The sequence below is a fragment of the Arvicanthis niloticus genome, chromosome 25, assembly GCF_011762505.2.
Source record: "Arvicanthis niloticus isolate mArvNil1 chromosome 25, mArvNil1.pat.X, whole genome shotgun sequence".
NCBI lineage: Eukaryota > Metazoa > Chordata > Mammalia > Rodentia > Muridae > Arvicanthis > Arvicanthis niloticus.
The window spans coordinates 7,175,949-7,197,251 of record NC_133433.1 but is presented as its reverse complement, the minus strand read 5'-3'; positions in this window follow the sequence as shown (position 1 = coordinate 7,197,251).

Below are 21,303 nucleotides of genomic sequence, written 5' to 3'. Positions count from 1 at the left end.
GAATTGACTTATAGGTTTAGAGTTCAGTCCATTATTATCAAGGCAGGAATATGACAGTATCTAGGCAGGAATGGTGCAGAAGTGGCTGAAAGTTCTACATCTTCATCTGAAGATGTTAGCAGAAGACTGGCTTCCAGGCAGCTAGGATGAGGGTCTTAAAGCCTACATCCACAGTGACACACCTACTCCAAAAGGAGTGGTACTATCTTCTGATAGTACCACTCACTGGACTGAGTATATACAAACCACTACATTGGTGTAATCAAGTTGTTTTTTCTATTTTCTCAAGTTCTTTATGTGCTTTGATTTCAAGGTTTTTTTTTTTTTTTTTTTTTTTTTTTGGTTTGCTTTGTATTTTCTTGTTTTGTTTCATTATTTTTTAAGATTAGAGACTATATCTTAAATATTCCAAGCCTCTTAGAATATCTTGCATAATAATTTTTAAATGGCCTCATATTCGACAACTTTTGTCAGAGGAAAAAAGTCATTTAGATTAGTATTTCTTGCATAGATCAGAGTTTAATAATAATTTATACTGTTATTTGGATTAAATTAACATCTTTCACTTTAGTGTGAAGTGTACAGTGATAGTTACTATTAACCACTGATACTGCCATCTGGTTAAGTTTTATTTGATGAAATAAAACAAAAGATTCCTTGAAAGTAGTTTGAACTTATATATAAGTAAAATAAAGTAATCAAAAAGAGAGGCTACTAATTTGAAAATAGGTTTCATGATAGAGATTGGGAAAAGGGTACTTGAGAGGGACTGAAGGAAGAAAGAGAAGGGGGAAATTGATAAAATTTTATTTTAATTAAAAATAAACTTCATTAAAGAATTAAAACATGAAGTTATTGTGAAAAAGTACTCTTTCAATGTTTTGCCTAATAGAGCTGAATATTTTAAAAGGTCTTTATTTTCATTAAAGTTCTTCATTTTCTGTGATATATTTCAGAACATCATTATCTACATTTCATGGCTAGTAAAAAAGGAAACAGGATTGGGTAAAATTAAAATGTAGCATTTGCTTATTTCATGGAACCTTTGGTCAGGAGTTGTTTAAAGATGTGAACATGAGCAATTGCAGTGAGATGAGGAGTTACTTGAGATTTTTCTTTTGTCCAAACTCATCTGTGTTCCATTTCCAAGGGTAACTGAGAGCTGAATGAATCATGAAATGACATCATCCCATCAGTGAATCTGAAATGGTTCTGGTGCATAAGAGTTAATATCCCGAGCCACAATCTATGTCTGACTACAGCATCAGATCCTTTGTAGTGACAATGTTCTTTTTGAATTTTTGATGATGAGTTTGATACAGCTCATAATGGAGATACTGTATTCAGCTTACACTCAAGTGCTATTTTCTCTGGATCAATTTGGCTTTGGTGTTCTTTTCCAACTTACTCGAATTTGTCATCTGTCTGACTTCTGTTCCAATAAACCTTCTGCCGAGTGGTTCTCTGTATGCTAGACCCAAGGCAGTCTTTTTTTTACTATGTATGCATACTAAGCACACCTCTGGGTGTCTTTTCTATTCTTCTATTCTGAGCTAGCCACTCTCCATGAAAACCACATACTTACCTCCTTCTTTCTTAACTTGCCATTCAAATACTCTGCTTATTTTCTACTTCCTTTATGTCCCTTCTCAAAATAGTAGTATGTAAGGGTAACTTCCAGTGGACAGCTCATTCTCTGAAATGTTGTTGATTTGCCATAATTTATTGTTCACCAAAGAACACAGTTGCTTCTGGCTGTTGAATTTCTAAAATCATACCATAAATACACCAAGAGAACAGGTACTTTTTCACTTTTTCGCCACACCTTTATTCAGAATTCTTAATTTAGTAAGCAAAACATAATACTAAGTAAGCATGTACTGAGTAATAAATGTACGCTTGTCGTCTTAGACTTCTCTTGATTTTGGATGAAAATTCTATGCTGTCAGTCTCCAAACATTCTAATTAAACCATGGCCAACTTTATTTAAACATCAATTCCAACTTTTTAAACACATTTTATTTGTAATCTAGCCGATATTCTAGACTTTTTTATATAGCCATTTATTTTTCTAAAAAGATATATCTTATTCAGATTATTTATCTTATAGTATATTTTTATTTCTTTCCTCACCAAGGAATTGAATTAATCTTTTCTTGGTTTTGCTTTCACAAATAAAAAGCAAATAAATTGAGCTTTCTACATTTATTTATTTATAAAACCTCTGAAAGCATAAACTTTAGGATCCCTTTTTAAAGGCAAAATTGAATTAATATTGAGTTCTCTACTTTCAACTTTATTGATATACATGCTTAGAAAAATTTTATCATGTTTACTTAATATTTTTAAACATATGTTAAACATAATGTTTTCTTTATTGGACAGAGGTAAGTTCTCCTCATTCCTAGAGAAGATATTCAAAAGTTTTTCTCACATAAACCTCAAAAAAATGTTTAGTATTTTTAAAAATTGTATCTATGGGGCAAATTATTTAAATAGATAATTTTCAATGGAATATAAATTAGTAACGAATATGTGTAAATATGCTCACTAAAAATAAACATTGGGAAACACATGTCAATATAAATATACATATACTATATACATAATTATATACAAATATGTATGAAATAACAATTAAACAAAAGGCCTCAAATTTGATAAAGAGCCAGTAATGGTATATTGGAGTGTTTGAAAGAGAAAAGGTAAGAAGGAAGTGATATAATTATATAATCACAAAAATTAAAATATTTTAATTTAAAATAATAAAAAAGGTAATAATAACCAAAAATAAAATAAAATATATTTCTTCGCACAGTTTTACTGATGTGGGTGTTTCCATACAGGTGTGTGTGTGTGTGTGTGTGTGTGTGTGTGTGTCTGTGTCTGTGTCTGTGTCTGTGTAGGTGTATGTATGTTTCACAAACCTTGACCAAAATGATTCTTATATATTTACTGTTAGTGGCTATTTAGATTAAAATTTACTAAGAAAAACAATATGAAGTTTCATCAACAATTGTATAAAAGCACCCGTTAGAAGATTGATATTTTTGTATTTTTGTTCACTATTATTTTTCTTTTAATATTCTGTAGATTTCTTGAACTTACACTATGTCTGATATATCCTACTTTTAGAAATTAAACATAGAGGCAATAAGAGAAATAAGAAATTAATACACATATTATTTGAGAACTTTTAAAAACAGAAGAAGCGCTGAGACCAAAAATAAAGTAAGACTATAATTCTACTGCTCATTTTGTCAAACTTTTGTCTTCTTTTAAGAGAGCACAGAGGGCAGACAACCATATGTGTTCCATTACACCTTTAGTTTGAGAATGACTAAGCCATATAAAATTGTTCCTCAAATTAAGTGTCAAAGATATCAGAATTAAAAGAGAACAATTAAACTTCAGATTTGGGGGATTTATTATCAAAGAAAAAAATGTTTATATTTGATAGATGTTAAATGCAATTTTTCTCCATCATTACAAACTAAGCATTTGAATTATTTTTTACACTTATTTTTTTCTGAAGTAGCATATGTGAAAAAATCTCTTAAATATATTTTGAACAAAAAACTAAAGTTGTCTGAGAAAATGCAGGTTCTGTATTTGACTCTAGGGCAAAGTTCATAAAATCAATCTTACATTTAATTTCTCTACTATGTAAAAAATTACTTTCTAAGAAATGGAAAAGTATTAAAATTATAAGTAAACCTTAGTGTATACAATACTTTAATATTTCTTGAACCTTGGGTGACTACAGGAATTTTGGAGGATTGTTCTCTAGGATGCTGTTGAAAAACATCTAAAATTACTTGAATCCTAAACTTCCTATTTCTATGGCCCTTTGATGTAGTTCCTTGTGTTGTGAAGACCCCAACAATAAAAATATGTTTTGTTGCCACTTTATAGCTGTATTTTTTACTGCTATGAATCATAATATAATATTTTGGAGATATGGAATTGGCAAAGGGATCAGTACCTATATGTTGAGAACTTATAATCTAAATTCTTATATCAGGTATGTTGATTACACTTAAATGTTTACCTTTTCCTAATGTGGAAGTATATGAGGAGTGTCTGAGAATTATACAGAGCAGATTGATTATGGTCTTGCCTGGGGATGGGTTCTTGATCTTTATTTCATGGGACAATTTCCCCTGAATATAGGTGAAACATTTTCTAGTATAAGCTGTGGACTATAAAGAGTAACAAATACTAGACAGTAAGTTATCCTAGATCAGGTGCATCTTTTCATTTTGCACCTGTGACAATCTTCTTCTAATTCTTCCACTATGACATTTTTTCTATGATGGACTGTTAACTGAAATTGCAAGCCAAATAAACAACTATGGTGTCTTCTGTCAGGGTATTTTGTCACATTAACAGAAATGAAACTAGAACAGAAGTTGAAACTGAGAGAGTGGATGGTTGATGTGAGGAATGTGACTATCCTGTATTGGAGGAAGAATGTGGAAGATTTTGGAACTTTGCTTTAGAAAAGCTATTGAGTGCTCTGAGAAACATTGATTGTAATGCTTCCTCACTGAGGCCTTGATCATGTTTTTTAATGGGATCAGAGCTTTCTTGAAATTTTTACTAGGGGGCATTCATATGATTGTAGGGTTCCAAATCTGTGCTGATCATGTTGTGTTGAATAAGCATCTATGATTTAAGTTTGCAGTAAAACTTGGAAATGGAGAATTGTTTCTAAGGCACTGGCATGGAAGGCATGGAGAGTTCAGAAACAGAGTTATTGAAGCTTGACATCTCTGGCAGGGAAGATTCACTAAGCAGAGATTGTTGTGTTAGATTCGGTTTGCAAGAATTTTGATGAGTATTTTTGCAACAATATTCATAATGGATATTGGTTGGAAGCTCTCTTTTTTTTGTTGGCTCTTTGGTTTAGGCATGAGCATAATTGGGGCTTCATAGAACAAATTGGGTAGAGATCCTTCTGTTTCTATTTTGTGAAAAAAAGCAGAGGTAACAAAAAATTAAAACAAAAAAAGAACATGAGTCAAACCTTAGAGTATCAGTCAAAGTAGGAGGCAGAGTACTAAGGGTTCAGTTTTTGTTTTTTCTTGAAAGGAACCACTAAATATCTGAGAAGAAGCAGGTATACATACACAACTCAAAGGCCCAGTGCTCTGGTTCCATTTCCGTGACTGTGACAACTATCTGACAGAAAGTAACATAGAGAAAAAATGCTTTAGTTGACATTCAGTTACAGGTTGAAGTCCATTATACCAGAGAAGGCACTATAGAAGACTCTCAAAGATAATGCTCACAAAATCTCCACATTACCAACAAAGAAATTAACTCAGGGAGTGTGGAGGTATGTTGGGGTTTGGGTAAGGTGTGGAAGGTGGGAAAATCCTCTGGGTGGAAGGAGGTATGGGATGTAGAACAGTCAGAGGGCAGACTGGGACAAGGATAAAGACTGGACGATATAATAGATTAAGAGCTTCCCAGTCTGCACCAGTGCCCTAAGCAGACCTTGAGCATCAGCTGTGCTCCCAATCCCCCAAAGCCCTGAGGAGGCTTGACTCCCAGGAGCTGTAACACACAGTGTCATAGGTGATGAGGCAGTGGCACTCGCCCCAAACAGAAAGTAACTGGGACCCACTGGGACTCAGGAACTCACTCCCAGCCAGTGGCAAGGGTTCCTTCCAGTCTGTGCCAGTACCCTGAGAAGACTTAAACAGCTCTGCACCCAATCCCACAGAACCCAGAGGAGGATGGACTCCCAGGATCTCTAACCCACCCAGGAACATAGGATCATAGAATCACAAGATATCAGGAGATTGGTAACAACAGGATTTCAGGATCAAAGAAGCAGCCTGACTCCCAGGATCTCTTACACCCAGGATCTCAGGATCACAGAGACAACTGGACTCTGAGGAGTTCTGGAACAACCAAGATAATAGAAAAGACAGGCTCCAGATAGAGACAGTGAGAGCAGGTAGCACTAGAGATAACCAGATGGCAAAAGGCAAGACCAAGACTATAAGCAACAGAAACCATCAGAACCTAGTTTTCCCACCATAGCAAGTCCTGAAAACCCCATCACACTGAAAAAGCAAGATTCAGATACAAAAATCACTTCTAGTGATGATAATAGAGGACATTAAGAAAGACATAAATAACTTCCTCAGAGGAATACAGGAGAACACAAGTAAAGAGGTAGAAACCCTTAAAGAGAAAACACAAAAATCCCATAAAGAATTATAAGTAAACACAAGCAAAAAGGGGAAGGAATTAAATAAAACCATCCAGGACATAAAAATGAAAGAAGAAACAATCAAGAAATCACAAAGGGAGACTACCCTGGAGATAGAAAACTTAGGAAAGATATCAGGAGTCATAGATGGAAGCATCACCAATGAAATACAAGAGATAGAAGAGAGACTAAGGTGCAGAAGATACTGATAGAAACTGAAGGAGGGGCTATCTGGAGACCATACCACCTGGGTATCCATCTCATGTGCAGTCACCAAAGGTGGACACTAATGTGGATGTCAGGAAGTGCATGCTGACAAGAGCCTGATATAGCTGTCTCCTTAGAGGTCTGCTAGCATCTGACATATTCAGAGGCAGACACTTTTTTCTAGATACATTCATTATTTCAACAGCTATTTAAAGAGCATGTAATTGTGTCAGAAATTATTATGATGTGGATATGTGAGATATAAATAAGTAAAAACTCTTGTCAATAGAATAGAATAAGTATTAAGGAAGTAAGGTTAAGAAGGATTAGCAAATATATTGAAGCCAGAGAAATCTAGAGACTAACATGAGGAATGGAATGGCCAGAAGTAATTAAGCACCAACATGAAGGATGTATGGGAAGATAAGAAAGAAAAAACAAGCAAATAGACTAAGTATAAAGGAACATAAGTAAGGCATTTATTTGCTTTGGTTTTTTTATAGTTTATGCGTTTATTTATTTTTTATACATTTTCTTCAGCCTGATATGCAAGTCAGTTGGACTGTTAATAATTGGCAAACTCATGAAATTAAAAGTAATCCAGGTTTACATGACATATACATTTGATATATTTTTGCTGAGCCATATTTAACTATTAACAAAATGTCTCGAAAAAAAAAACCCAAATAAAATTTTCCAGGACATAGGTAACTTTTATTTTAATAAACATTTTAAGGGGAAACAGAAATAAGTAAGAATTAAGGACTATTTTCATTGTTACTGGAAAAAATGATAAGGGATTATATACAAATTTCAAAAAATAGTTGATTTTTACTCAATAAATTGTATTATGATGAATTTAATTGCACTTACTATTTATGAATCTACTTTTATGTGACTCTATGTGCATGTTTGTGAAATAAGAAATGCAAAAACATAATTGTATTTGAGATTTTTAATATAGATGAGAATGTACCATTGCCTGACCAATACAGATACAAATGCTCGCAGCCAACCATTAGACTGAGCATGGGCACCCCAAAGGCAGAGTTAAAGGAAGGACTGAAAGAGCCAAAGAGGATTGCAGCCCCATAAAAAGAACAACAATATCAACAAACTGGACATCCTAGAGCTTCCAGGGACAAAACCACCAACCAAAGAGTGCACATGGAGGGATTCAAGGCTCCAACCTGTACATGTAGCTGAGGATGCTCTTATCTGGCATCAATAGGAGGAGAGGCCTTTGGTCCTGTGGAAGCTTGTTGCCCCAGTGTAGGAGGATGCTAGAGGAGTGAGAAGGGAGTGGGTGGAGGAGCATCCTCATAGATGCAGAGAGAAGGGTGAATGTGATAAGGAGTGTATGGAGGGAAAACCAGGAAAGGGACAGCATTTGGAATGTAAGCAAATGCAATAAAGAATATTTTTTTTTTTTAAAAAAGAAAATGTATGGTGATAGAGATGATGGTGTCTATTTCCAGAATGCTAGAAATGGAAGAACAAACAAAAGAATTTTAAAAACGTTAGAAAGAATAAAGGAAGGAATAGAGGAGGCATCAAGGAGGAATAACTATAAGATTCCACAAGCCTGTAAGTTAAAAGAAATTGCAGTTTTGTACAAGTAGCAACAGTAAGAAACACTGTGATTAACAAGGAACTATGACTGGAAATCCCCACAGTTACATCTATTGTTTTACTTTTGTAAACTAAAACAATTAAAAGAATACAGGATTCTACTATTAGATAATAAAGATGAAAAATAGAGTCTAATTCAGAAATGTTCAGGCAGGGGAAGTCCATCAAAAGCAAACCTGTTGTCTAGAGGAAATTGATAGGTGAAATTGGGTGTGAGATGATGAAGCTCCCAAAGACTCTTCTATGTGTTCATTTTACTGTAGCAAGAACAAAAGTTCCAATTTCTCAGCAATGAAAAAACCCATTGGAATTCATCCATCATCTGAAAGTATGAGAGTGCTTTGTAAAGTCATTTAATAGTCTTTTCATTTGCTGGGAATGAGAATTAAAGATGGTTACTCTTAATTGGTCTGATTTTCATTTTTTGTTGCAAGAAGAAAGGATTCAGAATCTTTATTAAGTTAAAGAAAACTAAATTTAATAATCTTGAGATGTTGAAGAAAATAAAACCATGAAAAATAATTCTCTTTTCTTTTTTTAATATATTGGCTCATTGGAGTATGGATGTCAAAGAAATAATGTATTTTTAATCTTGAAAATGAAGAGCATTAAAAACATCCATTGTAACACAAAAGAAGGTTTATATTTTAAAAGATGGACATATAAAAGAAACCCAAATGCTTTCATATATTTTTTTTCAGTGAATAATCTGGGAGACCAAAGACCATATCATGTAGCTTTGAGTTTGTACTGTCCCTGTTTTACAAATGTAAGTAAGACAAACACTTATGATATATCCATAATTAGCTTCCAGTATTCACAATGGATTATAATTAATTTTGGGGGAAAAACGTAGGCATTTTCTCTACCTTTGCTTCCAAAATGGCCATCTGCTTTGGAACATGATTTTACTAGTTGTATTTGTTACTTAGAGATCCATCATTAGGTTCTTTTCCTGAATTTTCTCTTTTATAACTATTTATTGGTGTTCATATCCAACAGATGTGTTGGAGCAATATTACTCAGAAGCTATTGAAACTTGTTTCCTCTTAGTTTACAGAATTGTATTTCAGAAGAAAAATTTTGGAGATATTAACTATGGTGTTCACTTGTAGAAACTAATTGGTGCCTATTGACAATTTCAGGAATTGACAAGCTTCTTTCCTGATACCTGAAATTACTTGCTCATTCCTTTTGATTGTCATATATATATATTCTTAGTGAAGGTATCAAGTCATTTGAGTAAAAGAAGAATATTTAAAGAACTCTTCCATTGCTGGTGGGATTGAAAACTTGTACAACCACACTGGAAATCAATCTGGAGACTCCTGAGAAAATTGGAATTAGATCTACCTGAAGACCTAGATATGTCACTCTTGGGTATATACCCAAAAGATGCCCTACCATACCAAAAGGTGAGGTGCTCCACTATGTTCATAGCATCCTTATCTGTGATAGCCAGAAGCTGTAAACAACCCAGATGTTTCCCAACAAAAGAATGAATAGAGAAATTGTGCTTCATTTACACAATGGAATACTACACAACTATTTTTGCAGGCAAATGGATGGAACTGGAAAATATTATTCTGAGTAAAAAAAACCTCAGACCTAAAAGGACATGCATTATGTGTACTCACTAGTAAGTGGATATCAGCCAAAAAAGCAGAAAACCAAGAATATAATCCACATAACACAAGAAGATTAACAAGCAGAAGGGCCCAAATGAGGATGCTTGAATCCCACTTGAGAGGGAGAAGAAAACAATCACAAGAGGCAGAAGGAGGGAGGGGCCTGGGTGAGAGAAGAGATGGGGAGGGCAAAAGAAGAACATAATCAGGTATGGAGGGTTGGAAACAGGACTGAAGCTCCGAGGGACAGCAGAAGAAATGAAAATATGCAACCTTTGGGGGGTGGAAGGTTGGGGGCCCTCTATAAAGTACCAGAACCTTGGGAGGTGAGAAACTCTTAGGACTCAAAGGGAGGGACCTTAGATAAAATGCTCAACAATGGGGGGAGGAAACTGGTATAGTTAACTTGTATAGCCATACTGGGCATCAAGTGCAGGAATCGAGATGACATCCTACAGTCAAAACCACTGACCTAGTATTCTTGTCTAAAAGACCTGGAAGGACAAAAATGGAGAAGAGCCTGAGGAAATGGAGATCCAGTGACCAGCCCAACTTGGGTCTCATCTCAAGTGGAGGCTCTTAAGACATGACACTATTAGTGATGCTATGCTGTGCTTACAGACAGGAGCCTAGCATGGATGTCCTCCAAGAGGCCCAACAAGCAGCTGACTGAGACAGATACAGACACTTATACCAAACCAATGGACTGAAGTTAAGACCTCTGTGATTAAAATTGGGAAAGACTGGAAGAAGATGATGATGAGGGCAACTCCATAAGAAGACCAACACTCTCAGCTAACCTGGACCCCTGAGATCACTGAGCCACTGAGCCACTAACCAGGCAGCCATACACTAGCTGGTCTGAGGCCCCTGACACATATACAGCAGAGAACTACCTGATCTGGCCTCAGTTGGAGAAGATGTGCCTAACCATGGAGAGACTAGAGAGAATGGAGAGGCTTGGCAGGGAGGATATCCTCTTGAAAACAGTGGGGAGGAACAATGGGATGAGATGAGGGAACTGTGGGAGGGCAGACCAGGAGAGGGGCAACAACTGGACTGTAAAAAAATAAAAGTTAAATAAAACAATGTAGGTGTTCTAAACGACAAGCTTGTGTTAGTGATCTGAGGTGAACAGATTTAGCAAGTTATTTACTTCAAGATGATGACGCATGATGTTCCTATGTATTTTGCTTTGGAGACATGGAGTCATATGAATGAGTTGGATCTTTATTCTCTGAGCAAGTTCTATGCTAACGCCAATGAAAGCATGCTCAGTACACTTACCTGCAAGCAACATTTCATGATATTCACAAATAAAATAACACAAAAGTAAAGTATACTCACAAGTGTTTAAAAAGTGCCCACATTGATTTCCATAGGGACTTATGAATTTGGAGTCCCAGGAATGTTTGAGTGTTTGTATTATTACACATCCTTATCAGCATGAAGTAATTGTCACTTGTTTTGCTGATCTTACCCATTCTGACAGGTCAAAAATGAAATCTCAAATTAGTTTAGATTTACATTTCACTGATGGCTAAGGTTGTTGAGCACACGTAAGTCATTTGAATTTCCTCTAATGAGAACTCTGTTTAGATCAGTACCCCAATTTTAAAATTAGGTTGTTTCCTCAATATCTAGTTTCTTATGTTTCTCATACTTATTGAATAATAGTCCATTATTGGATGGGTAATCGACAAAAATCTTTCCCCCTTCCTTCTGCTCTGTTCAAATAACAGTGTCATTTGCCACTGTATGTATTCTGTATGGCGAAACTTTTCAGTTTTACAAAATTCCATTTATTAATTGTTGTTTTCATTCCTATGACAATGGTAGTCTGTTAAGAAAGCCTTTTCCTGTTTCAATCAGTTCAAAACTATTCCTCACCTTCTCTTCGATTATCTTCATTCTATATGGTTTTATATTGAGTTATTTGATTCACTTGAACTTGAGTTTTGTATTGGGTGATGGGTATGGATCCATTTGCATTCTTCTATAAACTGACATTCAACTTGGTAAGCACCAATTGTTGAAAATGTACTTCTTTTTGCAGTGTGTCTTTCTTGCCTCACTATCAAAATCAAGTGTCTGTAGGTTTGTGGATTTATTAATGGGTTTCATTTCAATTTCACTGATCAATGTGTCTGTTATTTTATCAACACCATGATATTTTTATTACTATTACTTTATAGAACAACTTGAAATCAGAGATCACAACACATTCATGTGCTCTTTTATTATTCAGGATTATTTTAGCTATTCAGGGTTGTGTGTGTGTGTGTGTGTGTGTGTGTGTGTGTGTGTGTTTTCATATGAAGCTGAACATTATCCTTTCAAGATCCTTGAAGACTTATGCTGGAAAGTTGATGGGGATTGCAATGAATCTGTAAATAGTTTTTGGTAGGATTGCAATTTCTCAAGGGGATGGATATTGATCTACTTTAAGACTCATATCTACTTCTCTTTGGCATATACACAAATGATGCATCATGCTACCACAGAGACAGTTGGTGAACCATATTCACTACTGCTCTATAATATCCAGAAAGGGAAATAACTTAGATGTCCCCAAGAAAAGAATTAATTTTGAAATGTTCTGGATTTATAAAACAAAATATTACCCAGGCATTAAAAATAATAAAGTCATGGAATTTGTAGGCAAATGGATTAAACTAGAAATAAAAGGTTTACTGAGTGTGGTACCCCAGACTTAGAAAGAAAAATATGACATGGAGTTGCTTATATGTGGATTTTAGCTATTACTTCAATGAGAAACAGCTACAATTCATAGATATGTAGAGAACAAGTATAGAGTAAGGAACTAGAGAGAACAAATAGATCTCATTAGGGAAGAAAAATAGAACAAATAGGTATGGATGAAAGAGTGCAATCTGAAATGGGAGGATCAAGTGAGAACGGGGTGTAAATACGGAAAGAGATAGCCAAAATTAAGTAGCAGTTGTGGAATAGTATGAAATCCAATACAGTAGAAACTAGCTAAAATATATGCACATATGAAGGCCATACAAAAAGAAATAACCAAATAATGGAAGACAGAGTCCCAGTTATCCATTTCATTGTTACCAAACAAAGCTTTCAGTCCTGTGATTGTACTACATCTAATTGGGTTATTGTCCAAAAGGATCCTATATGAATTCCCAAAAAACTGAGGATGTTGATAATAATTTAAGTTAATCTTCAAGCATAATCTCAAGTCACCATTGCTGAAGACAATACCTATGGATCTCATTGAACATGGAGATGTCCAGCTGGTGCCTACACAACTGTTCACCCCTATGCTTCAGTGATTTTGGGTACAACAACCTACTTTCCCCATTCTCAAAACATAAACACCAAGCCAGTCTCAAAATTTTATTTGCCATGGTGTCTTATGTGCTAAGGCAGTCATGGCACAAGCTTGTGGGAGTATCCAACCAATAACTGATTTGACGTTAGTTTCACTCCCATGAGATTGAACACATTCTTCACACTACATGGGTGATCAAGAACCTGACACTAGATAACTCAAGGACCTAGGGTGAAATTAAGTAATAGTAGCCTAAAAAAGAAAAGAACTACAACCATAAAGTAACTCATAATGATATTGTGCTATACTCATAGATAAGTACATTAGTTATTCTGTCAGTATCAGAGAAAATTCTTCATACAGCAGATGGGAAAAATATAGAAATGTATAGCAGGGCACACCAAAGAGAAATTGAAACACTCAATCCTAAATGTGATGTCTTTATGAAACATGAGCAAAACTCATAAGAACTTATGTAGATTGGAGCAACAAGCACAAGGCCTGCATAGGTCTGTACCAGATCCTCTATGTATATACTATGGCTTTCACTTCATTTTAGTGTATTGGAGATTCTGAATATGGGAATGAGGGGAATGAGTGGATTACTGATTGTTGTTTCCTCTCCTGGATTCTTTACCTTCAGTTTGTTTTTACTGACCAACTAGGATACAATAGTTTTTGTTTTATATCAGTACATTTTAATTTAATTATATATATATATATATATATTTTTAAAAAATGAATAAATCAAAACCTACTTACTAGGGTAAAGGTTAACCACTGAAGTGCCTAGTATCCTTGCTAAGAGAGGGATAGGTAGTTTTCTCCAACAGAATGATACTGGGTATATCAGCCACTTCAGTTGTTTAGTAGGTATTGAACAATATAAAACCAAACTCCATAGTTCTTTCTGTGTACTTTTATATGGTTACAGTTTGACGGGGATTTGTTTGTTTATCATATGGTTTTATTTTGTTTTCTTTGGGGGGAGATCATTGTACTGGATTTTCATATTTATTTATTTATTTATTTATTTATTTATTTATTTTTATTTGAGAAAAACTTAAAGTTGGATGTGTAGAACCGAAAAAGTAAATGCAAGGAATTGTGAATAACATGATCAAAATAAGCATGAATTTAAAAATTGCTTTAAATACTAAAGCCTATAATAAAAAAGGAAATTTCTGAGTGTCTCATTCTTGGTGAAATACATGTAATACTATAAAAGACAATTTTAGCACTGAATTAACAGTGTAATGAGCACATAGGCAATTATGCAATATTTAAAACTCCTGGTTATATATTATAAATAACTTACATATTTTTGAATAGGGCAATTCAAAAGATACATAAAGAGAGGCATGAAAGGTCAGGAATATTACCATTCACTAGTTTTGTATTTTATATAAATTGTTTAAATGACAGGTGACAGAAAATATGGTCTTTTCCAGGGTAGGTGAGTTCCAATTTCTTGTCACTGAGCTTGTCTTCAGTGTGGGCATATACTGCCTGAAACAGAGCAGCTTCTCACTGATAATTAGTAAACACCTCATTTGAATCTCAGGTAAAAAGCCAAGATGCAGAGGCCTTGGACAGCATGAAGCAAATCATTCTGAAGATAACCGATTTTCCTGAAAGAATCAAGAGAAGAACATAGAATGTTTAACCTGGAGTATGGAGAAAAGAGAACGTGATAGTTTATATTTATTGGCAACTTCACGTAGATCTAGAGTCATCACGGTGATAAAATTCAACACAGGTTTAAAAGGGTTTTCTAGATTAGATGAAGTGAGATAGGAAGATCTACCCAACATTTTTCTTTTTTTAGTTATTTTATTTATTTACCTCTCAAATGTTATCCCCATTCCTGGTTTCCATCTCTCTTCCTCAAACCCCTGATCCAATCCCCCCTCCTCTTTGTCTCTAAGAGAGTGCTCCCCCACCCGCCAACCCACTCCAGCCTCACAGCCCTAGCATCCCCATACAATGGAACAGCAACCCCACATAGGATCAAATACATTCCCTCTCACTGATGCCAGATAAGGCAATACTTTGCTACATATGTCACTGGAGCCATGGACATTCTTTGGTTGGTGATTTAGTCCCTAGGAGCTCTGGGGATAGGGTTGGGGGATCCACTTAGTTGATATTGTTGTTCTTCTTATAAGGTTGCAAACCCCTTCAGCTCCTTCAGTCTTTCCCATAACTCTTCCATTGGGATCCCTGAGCTCAGTTAGATGATTGGCTGTATCTGCATTTGTATTTGTCAGGCTCTGGCAGAGCCTCTCAGAGGACAGCTATAGCAGGCTCCTGTCAGCAAGCACTTCTTGGCATCAGCAATAGTGTCAGGGTTTGGTGTCTGAGATGGATAACCAGGTGCGGTGGACACTGGATGGCCTTTCCTTCAGTCTCTGCTTCAATTATTTGTCCCTGTATTTTCTTTAGAGAGAAAAAATTCTGGGTTAAAATTTTTGAGATGGGTAGGTGGCCCTTTTCCTCAACTGGAGGCCTTTCCTATCTACTGAAGTTGGCCTCAACAGGTTCTAAATCCTCTTTGTTAGATATTTTGGTTAAAGTCATCCCTGTTGGGTACTGGGAATCTCTTGTTTTACCGGTGTCTGGGACTTTCTAGTGGTTCCTCCCCAACTCTGTTTTCTACTCAGCTCTCTCACGTCTACATATTTCTGTTCATTTTCCTGACCCTCTAGATTTCTCTCTTGTCTCTTCCTATACCTGATCCTGCCCTTCCCATTTTTCCTTCCCTATCCTCTCTCCCTCCCAGGTCCCCCTCTCCTTCTATCTCCTGTGATTATTTTGTTCCCTCTTCTAAGAAGGATTTAAAAATCCACACTTTGGTCTTGGTCCTTGTTAAGCTTCATATGGTCCATGATTTGTATACTGGGTATTCCAAGCTTTTGGGCTAATATCCACTTATCAGTGAGTACATACCATGTGTGTCCTTTTGTGTCTGGGTTACCTCATTCAGTATATTATTTTAATTCTATCCACCCTAATTTCTAGCGCAATGGTTCTCAACCTATTGATTGCAACCATTCTACCAAACCTCTGTGGCAAAAAAAAAAAAAAAAAATTGTTACAATTCATAACAGTAGTTATGAATTGGGGCATCACCACAACATTAGAAACTGTATTACAGGGTCATAACATTAGGAAAGTTGAGAAACAATGATTTATAGTAAATAAAAAAGAGAAAGCAACATAGCATTTATCTGTTTCCTGGTGCCGTGTGATGAACAGATGCCCAAAGTTCGTGCTGCTGTGATATACCAGGCCTGAACCATGAGCCGAGAAAACTTCCTTCTTGAACTGCTTTTGTCAAAAGAGCTTGAAGGTGTCAGTAGAGATTGCTGAAGGGTAAAGGTGTTCTGGAACTGGAGTTCATGGAGCTGTCTGTTCTTGGAAAGTTTGTTTTGGAACAAAATTTGCTATTAATAAATAAAAAAGGAGAAAATTGAAATTCTAGTGTAGTGGCGATGCATGTGTATGTTGAAGAGCTGAAGATGTAAAATGGTAAATTGATATGAACTAGTGATGTAAGAAAATAGTGGTGGGATAAGAAATCTTGGATAAATTGGGTAAATGAAGCCACAAAAAAATAGCTTCCATAAACGCTGCATGACATATTTTGAGATATCTCTCTAGATGTAACCAGGAAGACAGCTATACCATGAAGATGACTAATTAATATCATATTACTGAAAGTGTGAAAGATTCACACAGTTTTTCTTATGTTGAGGGGCTTTCACCAAAGAGGAAGCCATTTCACTTTTTTGGACAACAATTGAAATAGTAAAGAATATTAATTATGAAAAATTCACTGTTAATTTGGGATTTTGCAGAAGCATACAGCCAGGCAATAAAAATGTTAAAAGTGAATAGTTTTTTTTATGACAATTAATATGTATTGTCAATCTGAAAGACTACTATGAAACTCACTGTACTCCATTTGTGTGAGTGAGTGTGTGTGTGTTGACACAGAACAATTAGGTCTTTAAAAATATATTCATACTAAATAAAAAGTTAAGAGAAAATAGCTTAATGTATATTTTATAGATCATTTATTTTTATCCACAATCACCTTAGTGAGGCCAGGTGCTGTTTGATGGAAGAGGATCTTGAAAAATATGTTTAGAGGAATCTGTGATGCATAATTGGTGACTTTTAGAAGTTCAGAGAAAGATGCTATGGTTTATTTGGAGATAACACATCATTTGCTGAAGTCTTCTAGGCTTGTTGACATTCCAGCACTTTGTGAATGAGGCTTTTTTCATTCTCCCTTCATTTGTTTAGCTCTTTACCTAATTGATTTTCTGTGCTAATACACTAAAGGTCTAAAGAAGGCAGTGCCTCAGGTGTGACAGATGAAATAAGATGCTCGTAGGCATCACTTTTATCTTCCATGTCTAATGTGTTGGTTACAGCTGTGCAGTTTAACAGCAAAATCGATACGTCATTTACTGCCAGTACCTGAAGGAATTTGGAAACTCTTCAGTATTTTAACCATTAGATTTCCTCTGAAGTTTTAATACTTACTTACATGTTTACTTTCTGCTCCTGAATGCCACAAGGTAAGTAGCTGTCTGCTCCTCCCAGCCTTCTCGGCCATTGATATTGCAGGTAGCAAGTTAAGTAACTTTACTGTGAATCCTGGAACATCTGTCAATTAAATGAATCCTAGAAAATGTAAAATAAATGTTTAAAAAATCTCTTCCATTTGTTTAAATCATGTTGAGCTTAAGCAGTTAGTATTTAGCATATGTGCCACTGCAAATGGAAGCACTCTATTGTGCATGAAAAGCAGGATGTGTAGGGGAAGTTGGGCAATTCTTTTTGTAAATGGATATGTTTATTTGTAATTTCCCATTTTGCATCATCAATATCATGATTTCTATATGAAACATTAGCAAAGATTTTATTTCAATAAAACACTTATTCTGTAAAATATTTCTGTATCTTCTGTATCCTTTTTCACTCTATTACCAGTAATCTATCTTTAATCTATCTACCAACTATTTATAATCCATTACCTATCTCTATACTCTACCTATCTATAATCTATCTATCATCTATCATCTATCATCTATCTATCTATCTATCTATCTATCTATCTATCTATCTATCTATCTAAAAAGTGTCTATAATCTATTTATAATCTATCTATAAGCTATCTATCTTTCTGTTTATCTGTCATCTATCTATCTCCGTGTGTGTGTCTGTGTGTGTTTGCTTTTTTATTTGTGTTTCTCTAGTTGTTTGATTCTTGTTGGTTTCACTTGTGTGCCTTGAGAGAAAATATGAAAAGATATGAACTGTGGTACAATTCTTTTTCTCCCTCCTCTCCATAAATCAACTCATGGCAACACAAATAAACAAGAGTATTTCTACTGTTTTGAAATCCCATGGAGAATTTATTAAGTGGTTTTATCTATAATACTCTGAGAAACAACCCATTGAATATCTTTAACAGTTTTTTTCATATATGTTCAGGGCTTATATGAAAATTTGTGGAAGTTGAGTCATCATTAATAATTATTTTCTCAACATATGCTTTCTATTTAAAAATGAATCTAAAAGGTTATTTTTAAACAGTTAAAATTGTAAATGCTTAAGTGAAATAAACTATAACACAACTGTGTAAAACATGATAAGCATGAGCCCATTCAACAGCATGTATTTCATATTTCAGCATGATACCTGTAGTAAAGCTACTACTAAATTTGAAATGGTCCATCTATAAAGCTGAGAGATTGCATGTAACTTTACCTTAATTTTATTAAGATAAATGGCAAAATAATATATTGGTTTGATCAAAGACTGTCAGAATATATATATATATATATATATATATATATATATATATATATATATACACACAAAAATAGCCACATTTGTTTAATATAAAGATACTGATGATGTAAGGGAAACATGGGCTTTAATTGTTCTATTTCTTCTGAAATATTATTTGTTATTTCATCTTATATCACTTAGTTAAGTGCACCTAAATGTTATTAGTTACATTTTTAAAGAGACTAGTAATTCACCACTATGTATTCTTTTCAGTTGACCAAAAAGTTTGACATTATCCAAAATTTGAAACTTTTTATGTATTAATAAGTTATTGTACTTGAACCAAAGTGTTATATAAAATAATTAACAATTAACAATTTATATATTCTATATACAGATTGGCCAAAAATAAGATATTATATTTTTGTATACACACACACACACACACACACACACACACACGTGTGTGTGTATAACACATATATGTTTCAACACATATAAGAATGAAGTTTTTACTTGTTCTCCAGATACACTAAACTTGTGTCTAGGAAGAGGCAGGTTCAGTTCTATTTGAAAAGGAAAAGGAAAACGATGAAATGAAACTGAGTCAGACCAAAAGCTTCACAATGAAACAAATTCCTTTTTGCCACAGTAGAACAGTAGTTTGCTGTTGTTGTTGTTGTTGTTTTATTTTTTTTATTTTATATTTTAAGAAGCAAGTGATGTGGCTCATTTTATGGAATATAAGGGCCACTTCTTCTGCCTGTTATGTTTATGTATGTGTTTTTTTCCACATTTTGACTGTGTTCAGAAGAAAAGAGTCATCAAAAGCCTTAGATGAAGAAGATTATGGATCTAAAAAACAGTCAACTATAATACTTACATAAACAAATCTGAAAACTGCTTCAAGTACTCATGGTTTAGCCACATACGTAAGTAAGACGGAAAGAAATTATTTCCATGAGAGATAAATCTTTTTCTGTGGGAAATATTTCCTTAAATGCAGCTAAGCTGGTCGTCAACATCCTGAAGCTGTGCCTGAACTTTTATTCCAAGCAGCACATTTAAATTGCTGTACATAAGTTTTTTTTAAAAAAAAATTAATTAATTTATATATTTTAAACTCCAAATTTTATTCCGTTCACTGTCCACCCTCTGACTGTTTCACATCCCATACCTCCTCCCCACCCCCTGTCTCCTCCCCCCACCTCCCACCCCACCAGACCTCTAAATTCCTTGGGGCCTGTAGTCTCTTGAGGGCTATGTGCATCTTCTCTGACTAAATCCAGACCCAGGAGTCCTCTGCTGTATATGTGTTGGGGGCCTCATATCAGCTGGTGTATGCTGCCTGGTTGGTGGTCCAGTGTCTGAGAGATCTCTGGGGTTCAGGTTAACTGAGACTGCTGGTCCTCCTACAGGGTCACCCTCCTCTTCAGCTTCTTCCAGCTTTTCCCTAATTCAACCACAGGGGTCAGCAGCTTCTGTCCACTGGGTGGGTGCACATATCTGCATATGTGGATATTAGCCAATAAAAAAAGTACAGAATACTCAAGATACAGTCCATAGAACTCAAAATGTCAACAAACTGAAGGGCCCAAGTGAGAACTCCTCAGTCCCATTTGGGAGGGAGAAGAAAGCAATCATAAGTGGGGAGGGAGGGAAGGAGATAGGGAGGGAGGGAGGAAGGGAGGGAGGGAGGGAGGGAGATAGGGAGGGAGGGAGGGAGGGAGGGAGGGAGGGAGAGACTAAGGAGGGAAAGTGGACAGGGGTCAGAGTCAGAAAGGAAACTGATCTGGTATTGGGTGAGAGAAAATGGCTGAAGTCCTAAGGGGCAGCAGAAAGAATGGAAACAGGCAACCTCTTGGGAGGTAGGAGGTTGGGGGTACTTAAGTATCTTAATACAGTTAATTGTTTAAATGGAGACATAGACAATATTATCATATATTATTTTGACAAATATTGAACCATCAATTGTCTGGAATACATAGCTAAAGCATAAATTATATGTAGTTTATTCATCAAGAAATGGAGAAATAGTCTCACAAGAAATAAAATAAAAACACAGATATCTTAATATATTAAAGATGAAACAGTTTTCTATTTTTATTTTATTTTTTAGATGTGGGCTATTTGTTTATTTATTTATTTTATGACACTCCAGATTTTATTCCCCCCCCCCAACTGTTCTCACTTGATGCCCTGCTATCTTACTGGAGGTGGGCTCTATAAGTTTCCTGTCCCTACTGTTGAGCATTTCATCTAAGGTTTCTCCCTTTGAGTCCTGAGAGTCTCTCACCTCTCAGGTCTCTGTTACATTCTGGAAAGTTCCTCCTATCTCCTACCTCTGTAGGTTGGCTGTTTCCATTCTTTCTGCTGGCCCTCGGGGCTTTAGTCCTTTTCCCTCACCCAATACCAGATCAGGTTCCCTTCTGCCCTTGACCCCTGTCCACTTTCCCTCCCAGGTTCTTCCTCACTTTTGATTGCTTTCTTCT